The following is a 15,213-nucleotide window of genomic DNA, read 5'->3' as shown; positions in this document are numbered from 1 at the left end:
TGCAGGGGGATGGGTGGCTGTGGTTGCAGTGCTCTGGGTCCATGGTGTGGTAGTGGCAGTTGCAGCTGTGATTGTGGGTAGCAGGATGCACTGCTGTGCAGGGAGACTGGTGGTGGTAGCTGCAGTACTCTGGGGCCAGCCGGGGCCAGCTGTGGTTGGTGGTGGCAGCAAAAACAGCAGCAGAGATCATTTTAAGGTGGAATTATCTGACAAGGATTTTAAAGCAGCCTTCACAAAGTATCTTCAATAATCAATAACAAATTCTCTTGAAACAAATGAAAAATTAGAAAACCTCAGCCAAGAAATGTTATTTTAAAAAATGGACATTATAGAACTGAGAAATACAACAACAGAAATTTTAGAAACTTCTGGGATAAATTCAGTAGCATAGATGACAGAGGACAGATCAATAGAATTCTCCCAATCTCAACAACAGAGAGAAAAAAACGCTTTTGTGAGAAGAATAAACAGAGCGTCACAGAATTGTAAGAAACAAACAACAGTGACACATTTGTATCACTGGAGTCCCAACAAGAAACAAGAAAGAAAGTAGACCTGAAAGAATATTTTAAGAAATAGTGGTTGAAAATTTACCCATTCTATGAAAAATCAAAACCTACAGATTTAAGAAATGGAACAAACCTAAACAGAATAAACCCAAAGAAGATGATTCAAGACACATTGTATTAGTGTTCTATTGCTGTTGCAACAAATTACCACAAAATTAAAACAACATAAATTTATTATCTTTGTTCCACAAGTCTGAATTCAATATAGATCTGTCCAGGTCACCTTTAAAATCAAGATAGCAGCAGGGCTGTTCCTTTCAGGAGGATCTGGAGAAGTATCTAGAAAAGGATCATTGCCTTTTCTAAATTCTAGATGCTGCCCCTATTTCTTGGTTCATGGTCCCTTCCTCCATCTGTAGAGCTAGCAGTGTTGCATTTCTCTGACATTTCTTCAGTCATCACACCTCTCTCTGACCAGAGATGACAAAAATTAAGTTCTAGACAACCAGGTAAACCAGGATAATCTTCCCATTAAGGCATCCTCTACCTAGTCTCATCTACAAAGTCCTTTTTGCCGTGCAAGCTAGTATATTCACAGGTACTGGAAATTTGGATGTAAACATCTTTGGGGGTTATTATTCTGCCTAGCACACACATTATAAACTTCTGAAAACTAAAGGCAAACAAACAACAAAAAACAACTTGAAAGAAGTCTGTTGTGATATAGAAAAAAAAACAGTGTTTTTTCTACTGTCTCTTCTCACACACACTCCGCACTTCTGACACCTGGTGGAGCTGGGATGGGTTCCCACACACCAATCAAGCGATTCCATATCAGATTCCCAGTGGATACTAGCTGGGTTTTCTCTAATTTAACTCAATTCTGAAACTATCTGCCTGGAGATAGTGTCAGATCCTGCAGGCTGAGGGCTCAGTCTTCAAGATTGCCCCCATGTTGAGTGCTAATTGCAAATCCCGGATTGTGACCTGTGCTTCTGACTGAATAGCTACAGATCTGAATACCCCATCTCCCTCCTTGGGTTCAATTAATTTGCTAGAGCAGCTCACAGAACTCAGGGAAACATTTTACTTACGTTTACTGGTTTATTGATAACAGAGAATACAGATGAATAGCCACATGAAGAGATACATAGGTTGGGGCACATGGCAAGGGTCATGGAACTTCCATGCCCTCTTCAGGGGTGTCACCCTTCAGGAACTTCCCCATATTCAGCCTTTTGGAAGCTTATCCAAACCTTGTCTTTTTGGGATTTATGGAGGCTTCATTATCTAGGCATGATTGATCACAACATTTGCCATTGGTGATAAACTCGAACTTCCCCTCTTTTCCCTGGAAGTCAGGGGGGTGGAGCTGAAAGTTCCAACTCTCTAATCACATGATTGGTTCCTAAGGCCACCAATCCTCCACCTGAAGCTATTCAGGATCCCCCTAAGAGTCACCTCTTTAGAACCAAAAATATTCCTACCACCCAGGAAATTCTAAGGGATTTAGGAGCTCTGTGTCAGGCAGGGCAGAGACTAATATGCAAATATCTTATTATTTCACATAACCAGAGATAAATTATTCATTACCCACAGGGGAACACCAATTCAAATGACACATGCATTGCAGAGGGAAGTGGAATAACATTTTTCAAGCACTGAACAAAAGAGAACTGTTAATTGCAAGTTCAATATTTGATAAAACTATCCTTGAGGAATAGAGGGGAAGTAAATATGATCTCAGACGAAAGAAAAGTAAAAGAGTCTGTCACTAGTAGACCTACTATTAAAAACTGGCTAAATAAAATTCTTCAGACAGAACGGAAATGCTAATAGAAGAAATCTTGGAGCATCAGGAAGGGGGATGGAAAAACAGAAAGAGCAGAAATATGGGTGTATACAACAGGCTATCTTTTTCCTCATGAATTTTTAGAATCCTAAATTTTATTTTTAAAAATCCCATTTGATGATTCTAATACCATCTAAAACTCAAGATAATTGTATTTAAAAGTGAGAAAAATAAAGGGACCTAAATGGAAAAGAGATTTCCATATTTCAGTTGAAGTGATAACATGTTGATATCAGTAGATGGTGATACACACACACACACACACACACACACACACACACCCCACATACACACACAAGCTATACAAATAGAAACAAGAAACATACGGAAAAAGAGAAAGAAACACAGGAAACAAGGAGAATAAAATAGTAAAATGGCTAACATAAGTACAAACATATAAATAATTACCTTAAATGTAAATAGCCCAAGTAAACCAATCTAAAGACAGAAACTAGCCAAATGTATCAAAAAGGATAAACTATCTGCTATTTAAAAGAAATTCACTTCAAATTAAATGACATTAGGCAGGTTGAAAATAAAAGATGAAGAAAGATATATATAAATTTTAAAATTAAAAATCTAATGATTAAAAGTATTAAAAATTTAAACTTATAAGTGATATTTCCTATTTCATTCCTGATAGTAAATTAAAATTATTAAAATTTATTTATTCTTAAATTTAAAACATTTAATTAATTTTTATAAATATACATTTAATTTTTAAATTTAACATTGACTTTAAGAATTTAATTCGTAAGACATTAATACATGATAATTAGACCGAGCAAAGAAAATTACTAAATACAAAGCGAGACATTACATAAAGATGAAAGGATAAATGTACCAAAAAGACATAATAATCCTAACAAGAACTTATAAAGCTAGGAAGGAGAAATAGACAAATCCACAATTATAACTGGAGACTTCAACTCCCTCTCCGCAACTTATAGAACTGGCCTTAAAATTAACAAGGGGCTGGCCAGTTAGCTCAGTTGGTTAGAGCACAACCAAGATTGTGGGTGTGGTTCCCCATACCAGCCAGACACACACACACACACACACACACACATACACACACACACACACACACACAAATCATTAGCAAGTATATATAAGATCTTATATGAACAACACAACCAACAAATAAACCTAATTGACATCTACACAACACGCCATCCAACAACTGCAGAATACACATTTTTTCAAGCAACTGTCAACATTTACCAAAACAGACCATATCCCAGGTCATAAAACAAACTTAAAAACTTTTAAATTAAATTGAATCATATAGAGTATGTTCTCTGGCCATAATCAAATCAAAGCACAAATTAGTAAAGACAACAGAAAAATTTCTAACCATGTGGAAATTAAACAATGCATTTCTAAATACATGGGCCAAAGAGAAAGTCTCAAAGAAAATTTAAAGTACATATGCAGAACTGAATAGAAATTTAAATACATATTAAAATGTGTGTGATACAGCTAAAGCAGTGCTGAGAGGAAAAATTATAGCATTTAATGCTTACATTAGAAAAGAGGCAAGCTGTCCAATCAGTTATCTAAGTTCTTGTCTCAAAAAAGCAGGAAAATAAGAGCAAAATAGCTCCAAAGAAAGAAGACAAAAATAAAAATCAGAGAGAAAGACAATAAAATTTAAAATAGGAAATGAATAAACAAAATCAGTAAAACAAAAAGCTGTTTCTTAAAAAAATTATTAACATTAAATAAAGAGCTCTGGCAAGACTGACAACAATAAAAATAGAGTAGCCAGAAATTATCAGGAATGAAATAAGGTCTATCACTACAGATCCTGCAGTCATTAAACAGCTAATAAAAGGGTGACATCAGGGAAAACTCACAGTAAGGACCTTTAAAAATTATCTCCTAGGTAAAAAGCAATGAGAAAACTGGCAAAAAATTGTCAGAATCAGCATTTTTAGAACTCTGCAAATTAACCAAAGGCTTGCAGCAATCCAGGGCACATTTGTTCAAGAAAAATGGCGGAATCATATTAAAAACACTAAACTTTGTGGCATTTTAACCTCCTCTACTTTCCATTCTCTCTCCAGCCCCACAGTAACCTTGAAATCCAAGAGCCCACAATCACAGTGAAACTCAACACCTGGAGGACACTGGAGAAGGCAGAATGAAGTTGACACTTCTTCAAAGCCTTATTCCCAGAGAATTATAATTTTTAGATGGGACTGGTAGAATCCAAATGAATATAGAGCACTGGTAATGATAATTATATAGCTAAATGTTAAAAGACAACTACATAAAGCAATACTATAAATCTATGTTGATGGGTACACAGTATCCAGCCTTATATTTCAAAAAAGACTTATATATTATGAAAATGCATATATGTTTAAAAAGCCTGGCAAATCAATGATCTAAAATGTCTTTTCAAGAAGCTAAATAAGAAGTGAAGGGCATAGTAAAGATGAGAGAAGTCAGTGAAATAGAAAGCAGTTATGCAATAGAGAAAAATCAACATAGCTAAAACGTTTTTGTAAAGAATGATAAAATTGATAAGCTCCTCAAGCAAGGAAATCAAGAAAAAGAGAAAGAAAACCTAAATTACTTTTATTAGAAATAGAAATGGAGACATCACTACATATTCTTAAGCCAAGGATAAAAGGTTAGAGGATAGTAAACAAACTTTTATGCCAACAAATTAGACAATTTAGATGAAATGAACAAATTCCTTGAAAAATAAAACTTATCAAAAATGACATAAGAGGAAATAGAAAAATATTGAGTCCTATATCTATAATAGAATTAAAGCCATATATAAAAACCTTCTCTGTCACACAAAATATACACAAAAGCAGTCAAAAAAAAAAAAAAAAAAAAAACCCCAGGCCCAGCTGACTTCATCAATAAACTTTTCCACATATTCAAGTAAGAAACAACACTAATGCTACACAAACTCTAGAAAATATGACGAGTGAATATCTTCTAACTATATCTTTATAAAGCCAGCATAATCTTTACACTAGAATCTAATGAAGACTTCACAAGAAAGAAAAATTAATTTCGATCTCTCTTGTGAACATATACAAATGCTTTTAATCTTAAAATTAGCAAATGTAGGGAAAATATAGGAAAATGGTCAGGGCCCCTCAGATGTACAGAATCTTGCTGAGCATTTGCTGTAAATATCCACGTGCGCCCAGGTGTGCCTTGGTTACTATCTAATATAATTGTGTATGGGCACCCAGTGTCTTGGGTTACGGACCTAAGTATAAAGGACTAACAGCTCTGATACACGGTGCTTCTTGGGATGCTCCAGGAGACCACTAGGGCTGCTGCTCCTAGCTCTGAATAAAGCCTATTAATTTTCTACACATGGCTCGCAGAATCTTCTCCTATTACCTAGCTCGTGGACCTGCATGTGAAGGGTTTGTGACCCAGTCTGCACAACGGGCTTGAGGGGTCTGTGAGCCCTAGCCCTAGCAATACAGCAAACTAAATGCAGTGAAGCATATGTGTGGGTGTGAGTATATACATATACCCACACATATACCACAGTTAGGGATATACTTTGATGATACACCAAAACTAAGTGGGATTTCATTCCAAGATTGCAAGGCAGGTTCAACATTCAAAAGTCAGTCAGGAGTTTCACTTCCAGCATGAGAGCATGAAGAGTCCCAGAGACCTGCTCACCAGCAAAACCGGTGAAAAGCATGAAAACAACCAACCATCACGCCCCCCCCCACCCAAAAAAAAAAAACAACCCACAACCACTGACAGTCTCTGGAAATGGTCCTATGGACATGCAGCAAAAAAATAAAATTTTTTAAAATTATCTTTAAACACTTACTAAAACTCATCAAAACTCTGTGGTATTTAAACCGAGACCTGCACTCTCTCTTCCCCTTCCCAGCTAGACTATATGGAAACTCCACTCTAGACTGGGATACCCAAGGACTCAGGAATCCTTTTCCTCCTTCCCCTGCAAACTCCTAGTCAGAGGGCTATCTTCCCAGGAGGGGCAAGGCATCAGATTTCTCATCCTTCCCCCAGCTACCCGATGATGAGTCTAAGTTCCAGGCTGGTGTAGCAGAGAGGTGGAGGCTCTCTTCTTCCACTCAGTCCACGCTCATGGGATGGAAGTTCCTCCTGTGCAAAGCAATACTGAGAATACTGGGGCACACACTGCCTTTGGGTGCCCCACATGGCTGTGTGGCAAGTTGCAAAGACCTGGGGCTGCTTCCCCCTGACCCACTAGAATGCTTAGCTCCTAAAGCAGGGATATATCACTCAGAGAGAAGTTTGCCATTGCCACCAACCCGAGCAACAGAGAAGTGGCTTAGAGTTTGCCAAGGGGATAAACAAAACAGAAAGCTGAAAATCTCCCCACGAAGAAACCAATTTCATTTGCAACAGAGTGTGGAGAAGCTCAAGCCTAAGGGCTCTTTTAAAAACAGTACAAGTTGTAGCAAAAGGTAATTGGGAGGAGACTGATAGATTCATAGGTGATGTAGGCTAAGCTATAGGCCAGCTGTTTTCCAGAGAAAATGGAAAAGAGACAGTTTAGATTTGGTCACAACAAATCTCAAACACAGGCTAAGGAATTATCCTTTAAAAGAACCTAAAGTTGATTGGATTAGTCTATGAAGCAATTTATGCTGCAGGCACTATTGAAAACAATAAATAAATCAACTGACAATTGGTGGAGCTTAATAGCTGGGTGTAGTCAAAGACTCAGTCAGAGAAGACCTACCCAAACTACTATTATCCAAAGGGGGTCATGAGCATATCCAAGGCTGTAGCTTTTGTAGAGCAACAGCAGACACTTTTCACTGGTGCAAGGTTGCAGAAGGGGTGGTATAGAAATAGACTTTACCAAATAATTCAGTCTAATAATAGACATTACAAAATAGGCTTTACAAAATAATTTAATAACTAAACAAACAAATAACAATAAGAAGCCCTAGAAGTGGAGAGAGGGGAACCAGTACCCAGAATTACCATAACATATTGTATTAAATGACCATTTCCAAGAACAACAAAAATATAAGACATGCAAAGAAATAAGAAAGTGTGACTCATATACTAGAAAAAAGCAGGCAAAGAAAACTGGCTAGGAGAATGATTAGATGTTGGATTTAAAAGACAAAGATCAGAAAGTAGGCATTATAAACATGTTTAAAGAACTAAAGGGAATCATGATGAAAGAAGTAAAGGAAGGCATGATAACAATGTTGCATGAAGTATAGAACATCAATGAAGAGATAAAATGTATATATGGAATTAAATGGAAATTCTGGAGTTAAAAAGTACAATAACTGAAGTATAAAATTCACTATAGGGTCTCAACAGCAGATTTAAACTTGCAGAAGAGAGAATTAGTATATTTAAAGGTATCTCAATAAAGATTATGTTATCTGAAGAATAGAGAAAAATAAGAATAAAGAAAAATGAAAAGACCCTCAGAGAAAGGTGGAATACCAGTAAGCATACCAACATACCTGTAATGGAATTACCAGAAAGAAAGGAGAAAGCAAAAGGAGCAGGACAAATCTTTGAAGACATAATGGCTGAAACCCCCAAATTTGATGAAAATCATTAATTTACACTCAGGAGCTCAAAGGACTTCAAGTACTGTAAAAGCAAAGATAACCACAAAGAGACACATCATAGCAAAAATGCTGAAATCTAAAGGCAATAAAAAAAATGTTGTAAGAGGCCAAAGAAAAACAACTGGTCATTTACAAAGAAACTTCAGTAAGATTAACAGCTAACTTTCAGCACAAACAATGGCAGCCAGAAGGCAGTGGGGTAACATATTCAAAGTTCTAAAAACAAAACAAACAAACAAAAAAACTATAAACCAAGAATCCCAGATTCAGTAAATGTACATTTCAAAAATACAGGAAAAATGCAGGAGAAATAAAGATATTCATTGATAAAGCTGAGGGTATTAGTTGATAGCAGAGATGTCTTATAAAAATATACTAAGGAAGTTCTTCAGGCTGAAATCAAGTGATCTCAGATAGCAATTCAAATCCACATGATAAAACAGTGACCACCAGGATAGGTAATCATGCAATTATAAAATACAGTATAAATGCATATTTTTCTCCTTTATTCTCTCAATTGGTTTAAAAAGTAATTGTATAAAATAATATGTATAAGATATATTATTGAGTTTATAACATATGGAATGTAGTATATTTGCCAATACTGCACAAAGAAAGTGAGAGAAAAGCTTCATTTCTCTGAGAAAATGGCTTCATACTTGTATATGAAGATAATCCACAGAACAAATGAAGATAATCAGAAATGATAAATAAGAAGACTGATATAACAAAAGGTTTAAATACGTACTTGCTCTTCTTCCTTTTCTTAGCTTCTGTTTTAGTTTCCTAGAGCTGCCACAACAAATTATCACAAACAACAAAAAATAGCTTAAAACAACAGAATTGTGTTCTCTCTCAGTTCTGGAGGCTAGAAGTCTGAAATCAAAGTACCACCAAGGTTGGTTTCTTCTGGAGGTCTCTGAGAGAGAGCCTGTTCTGTGCATCTCGGGATTGGCAGTCCTTGGCATTCCTTCCCTCATACATGCATCACTCCAATCTATGCCCCCACTGCGGCATTCCTGTGTGTGCTCTGTATCTTCACATAGCATTCTTCATTCTGTGCATTTCACTCTCCTCTTCTTGTAAGGACATGACTCATATTGGGTTAAGGGCCTTTCTTATTCCAAAACTATTTACACCTGCAACAAGGCTATTTCCAAATAAGGTCATATTTTGAGGCACTGAGGCTTAGAACATATCTTTTGAGGGGAGACAGTTCAACCCATGACAGCTTCTTCAGAAGACATAAAATTATAAAAACAATAATTATAACAATGTAGTGTTGGGTTTGTAACATTAGTAGATGTAATATGTATAAAAATAATAGCACAAAAGGTGGGAAAGTGAATAGAACTATACAGGAGTAACATTTCTATATCTCACTGGAATTGGGTTAGCATGAACAAAATTGGCAAAGCTTTAGCTAGACTGACCAAAGAAAAAGAATAAAAAGAGAAGTCTCAAAATACGAGAATCATTAATGAAAAAGGGGACATCACAGAAATAAAAAGAATTATAAAGGAATATTATGAGCATTTGTATGCTAATAAATCAGGTAACTTAGATGAAATGGACAAATTCCTATAAACACATAAACTACCGAAATGGACTCAAAAAGAAATAGATAATTTGAATAGATCCTGCTGTGGCTTGAATGTCCCCCCAGGCTCATGTTGACACTTAACCCCCAATATAGTGGTGGAAGGTGAGGCCTTTGCAAGGAGATTGGGTCATGAGGACTGTGCTCTCATGAATGGATTGATGCATTCATGTAGTAATGGTGTGATGGTTCAATGGGTTGTCGTGGGCATGTCTGATGGCTTTATAGGGAGAGCAAATGAGAAAAAGAGTTCTCCTGCCTTTGCCATTTCTCCCCATGTGACACTCTGTATCACCATGGGATCCTGTAGAGACCCTGGAGAGAGTTCCCACCTAGAAGAAGGCCCTCACTAGATGTGTTCCCTGGATCTTGGACTTCCCAGCCTCCAAAACTGTAAGAAATAAATTCTGTTTCTTTATAAATCACCCAGCTTTAGATATTCTGTTATAAGTGACAGAAAATTGACTAATATAAACATACAGCAAAAAAATAAAAGGTTGAATTAGTGATCAAAAACTATCCACAATAATAAGCATAGGCCCGATGAATTCATTGGTGAATTCTACCAAACATTTAAAGAAGAATTAATAGCACTTACTAACACACTCTTTCAAAAAAGTAGAAAAGGAAGAAAAACTTCCCAACTCATATAAGAATATGAGTTTATTATTACCCTGATACCAAAATCATGCAAAGACATCACCAGAAAGCTATAGACCACTATTTCTTATAAATATGGGCCTTAAAAAATCCTTAACAAAATAATAGGAAATTAAATCCAGAAGTATATAAAAAGTATTACATACCATGACCAAGTGGGATTTTTTTCCAGGAATACAAGGCTGGTTTAACATCTGAAAACCAGTGAACAGAATATGTCATACCAATAAAGGACAAAACCGCATGATCATCTCAATTGAGGCAAAGAAATCATTTGATAAAATCCAACACCCTCTTATGATAAAAATCACTCAACAAACTAGGAATGGAAGAGAACTTCCTCAACCTGATAAAGGGGTAATTTAGAGCCCGTAATTAACATCATACTTAATGGTAAAAGATTGGATGCTTTCCCCAAAAATTAGGAACAAGAAAATAATGTTGGCTGGTGCCATTTCTTTTTCTTTCTTTCTTTTTTTTTTTTTGTCTTTTTCGTGACCAGTACTCAGCCAGTGAGTGCACCGGCCATTCCTATATAGGATCCGAACCCGCGGCGGGAGCGTTGCTGCGCTCCCAGCGCCGCACTCTCCCGAGTGCGCCACGGGCTCGGTCCTGGCTGGTACCATTTCTATTCAACACTGACTGATACAGTCTACAATATGGACCAACCTTGAAAAATTATGTGTAGTCACAAAAGCCGGTCACAAAAAACCCATATATTATGCAATTTCATTTATATGAAAAGCCCAGAATAAGCAAATATAGAGAGACAGAAACTAGGTTAGTGGTTGCTTAGGGCTGGGGCTAGGGTGTGGGGAGGAGGAAAAGGGGGTGATGGCTAAGGAGAATGGTGCCTCCACACAGCACTGCTTCTGATCGAGAACTCGCTTCACAGCCAAACAGGTGTAGCAATGGGCTCAGGCTCATGGAATTTGCTGATCTGGTCATGTGCCTCACTGTCCTGAAGCAGCTGGTCTGATAGAATCATGGAATGGCCTCTTAAAGTCACAGTAATAGCACAAGTTAGGTGATAATATCCTAAAGAGCTGGGGCAAGGTTCTCCAGAAGGCTGTATATGCTCTAAATAGGTGCCCAATATATGGTACTGTTTCTCCCATAGCCAAGATTCACGGATTCAGGAACCAAGAGGTGGGAACAGAAGTGGCACCACTCACCATGATCCCTAGTACCCACTTGCAAAACTTTTGCTTCCTGTCTCCGTGACTTTATGCTCTGCTGGCTTAGAGTGCTTGATTCCAGAGGAAGGAATGTGTCCATCAGGAGACACAAAAATGAACCCATCGAACTGGAAGTTAAGGCTGCCACCTGGCCACTTTGGGCGCCTCACGCCTCTGAGTCAACAGGCTAAGAAAGGAGTTATGGTGTTGGCTGGGGTGATTGACCCAGACTACGAAGGGAAAGTTTGGAACATCTTAGTGACAGCTTAAGTGGTCCAGGATGCTGATAGAAATAAGGACCATAAAGACCATTCTAAGGAGGTCTCAGACAGAAATGAGGAAGAGCTTATTGGAAACTGCAGCAGAAGCCACCCTTGTTAGAGAGCTGCAAGAAACTTGGCTGCTTTCTGTTCATGCCCCAAAGTTTATGGAAAGTGGAACTTAAAAATGATGAGCTAGAGTATTTGGTAGAAGAAATTTCTAAGCAGCAGACTGTTCAGGTTACCTGTCATATGCATGCTGAGTGACAGCAGGAAGGGCATGAAGTAAGGGCAGAATTTATAATTTAAAGGGAAGCAGAGAGTCAAAAAATGTCCTAGCCACATGAAGTGTGAGAAAGTCTGTTCAAGAGAGGGAACCAAGAGTGTAGCCCAGTGACTGTTTGCTAAGGAGAGTAGTACAGAAGAAAGGGATTATCAAGAGGATGGAAGAAAGACCTTGAAGGCATTTCAGAGATGTTTGAGGCTGCCCTTCTCATCACAGCCCAGAGGCCTAGAGAGATAGAATGGTTTCAGAGAACAGGCCCAAGGTGTCTTCCATGGGCTCACTGCCCAGGGCCACCTCAGAATTCTGCTCCCCACCCCATCTTCTCTGGCTGCTCCAGCTGTGGCTAAATTGGCCTCAGACTGACTGGACCCACAGCTTAAGAAGATACAAGCCAGAAGCCTTGGCAATGTCTAGGTGGTATTAAGTCTGCATGCTTGTGAAATGCCAGAGCTGTGGAGGCTTGGGAGCTTCTACCCCAATTTCAAAGGATGTATGGAAAAGCCTGGAGACCCAGGAAGAGATTTGTCACACGGGCAGAGTCATTGCAGAAAGCTTTGCTAGAGCAATGCCGAATGGAAATGTGGGGTTGGAGTTGCAGCAGAGAACCCCCACCAGAGCCTTGCTTAGTGGAGCCAGGGGAGCAGGACCACCATGGAGACACTGGAACTGTAGAGCTACCAGTGCACAATGCCAACCTGAGAGAGCTGAAGTATGGCCAGAGACCAGGAAAGTCATAGGAGCAGGGCTGCCTGAGGACTTGGAGGCTCAACCCCCACACCAGCGTGCAGAGAATGGTAGACATGGAATCAAGGTACATGATTTGCCAGCTTTAAGATTCGGTGCCTGCCCTGCTGGGCTTTGGACTTGTTTAGGACCTGTTACCCCTTTCTTTTGGCCTATATCTCCCTTTTTGAGTGGGGATATGTATCCTACGTTTGTTCCACTATTGTTTCTTGGAAGTGGATAACTTGTTTTGATTTCATGGTTGAGACTTTGGACTTTAGGGCTGAAACAAGTTAAGACTTTGGGGATGGAATGAATATATTTACTTGTGAGAAGGATATGAACTTTAGGGGCCAGGGATGGATTGTTGTGTGTAAATATGTTCCCCAAAGTTTAAGTATTGGAACTTAATCCCCACTGTAATAGTATTGAGACGGTGGGAAATCTGATTATGGCAACTGAAAAGTGAGGCCTTTAAGAGGTGATTAGATTGTGAGGACTGTGCCCTTCTGAATGGGTTGATCCATTCATGGAGCAATGGGCATGGTTCTGATGGCTACATAAGGAGAGCAAATGAGGAGGTTAGTCTCTCTCTCGCTCAGCCATTTCTCCACGTGACACCCTGCATTGCTGTCGAGCCACAACTCAGAACAAGGCCCACACCAGGTGTGTTCCCTGGACTGTGGACTTCCCAGCTTCTGAAACTGTAAGCAATAAATTTTATTTCTTTATTCATTATGCAGTTTCAGGTATTTCTGCTATAAACAACAGAAACACACTAATACACGTATGGTGCTTCCTGACATAAAAAGGTTTTAAAATTGACTATGTAGATGGGTGTGCATATCTATGAATATATTAAAAACCATTGAATTATACACTTTAAATTTGATGAATTTTATGGATGTGAAATATATCTTAATAAAGCTGCTATAAAATTCTTTTCAGAAAAGCAAACACTTTACAAATATATGTTGAATATTCACAATATTTGACAATTTCCTAATCCATAGAGGAAATCTCAACAGAACATTAAAAGTTGTTGCCCTACAATCTGGATTCACCAGCCACAGTGTAGTGAAATTGGTAATCACCTAAAGCATTTAACAAAATATGAAATTCAAGCACTTATACATCTTTATGTTAAAGGTAATTTAAAATTTATATATATAATTTTCAAAGTAGAAATTATAGATATTAGGACTAAGTAATAAAAAGACGTAACTCAAAGACTGGGCTGAGAGAAAAATTAGAGCTTTAAAGACTGAAAAATTAATAAATTTCACACAGAAGAAGGAAGAGAAAAAAGAGAAAATAAACCTAAAGAAAGTAGACTGAAGTAATCAAAAAGGAAAAAACCAAAATTTAATAACATAGAAAATAAAATAATTAAACAGATTTAATTAGTAAAAATCAAAAGCTGACTATTTGAGAAGATCAATCTGATACTCAAATATTGAAAAGTATAATCAAGAAAAACAGAAAGATAGTAATTAAAAACAGAAGAATAAAAGGAGGCTTCACTAAAGATACAGAAAAAATTTCTTAAATTAGAAATTGGTATTACTTTACTTCAATAAATTTGAACACTTAGGTGAAATAGATAATTCACGGGACTATAAAAATTACGGAAGTTGTCCCATTGTAAATTAGAAAGTTTATACAGACCGATAACCATAGGAAAAAAATGAAATAAAATTCAAAGAGCTATTCTCTTTGCCAAAGGTTCAAGTCCTATTTGGTGGTCTGAGGTGCATTTTCTGAAACTTCTGGGGAGTAAATAACTCATATCTTATACGAACTGTTGCAGGGCACAGGAGAAAAAAAGTGGGTGTGGGAGCAGTGGAGCTAACCAACTCACTGTGAGCCCGGTGTAATCCCATGCTCAAATGAGACCAGGGAAGACAAGAAAACGTTGTCTTTCTCACTTTCCAACATTGGTTTAAAATATTAGCGGTTGTACTTCTTGTTACTGTCATACCTGTTTGCTCTGGTCATGATGTTTCCTCCTGTGTAGGTTCTTCGCTTTGTGGGGCTTGGTGCTTCTGTTTTGTTGTGCTGTCCCCCACCCCCCATCCTAGATGTGTGATGTTTCGTGATCGCGTGCTCATTCATTGTTAGGTTTGAGATTCCCTGCTCCTGTGTCATTAGCTGCTGTTCTTGTTTGTGGTGCGTTGCCTCCCGTGTTTGAGGGGAAGGAGGACGACTTTGTCTTTGGAGGGAAGGCATGCAGTCACTCAGCTCCTGGGTGTCTCCAGGCCCATGAGCTGTGTGCAATCTCCAGCCCAGGGCACACCCACTCATTACCCTGAGCTGAGAGCAAGCACTGCTGCTGCACCTACTTAGCTCCACCCTGGGGAAGAGCCAACCCCAGCAGCGTGCTCTGAATGTAGGTCTCCAACCAATCACTTTCAGGTTGCCCGGTGCCCCTGTTGCTGGTCGTGTCTGATGGCCCTGAACCCAGAGACTCCCCAGAACAGTGGCCACCCTTCTGCCACAGCCCTCTCCTGGTGTGCTTTGGAGCTATCATGTTCTTCATTAATCTTACTCCATC

Source organism: Cynocephalus volans, chromosome 14 (genome assembly GCF_027409185.1).
Source record: "Cynocephalus volans isolate mCynVol1 chromosome 14, mCynVol1.pri, whole genome shotgun sequence".
Taxonomy (NCBI): Eukaryota; Metazoa; Chordata; class Mammalia; order Dermoptera; family Cynocephalidae; genus Cynocephalus; species Cynocephalus volans.
The sequence above is the reverse complement of the archived record's forward strand: the minus strand, read 5'-3'. Positions refer to the sequence as shown.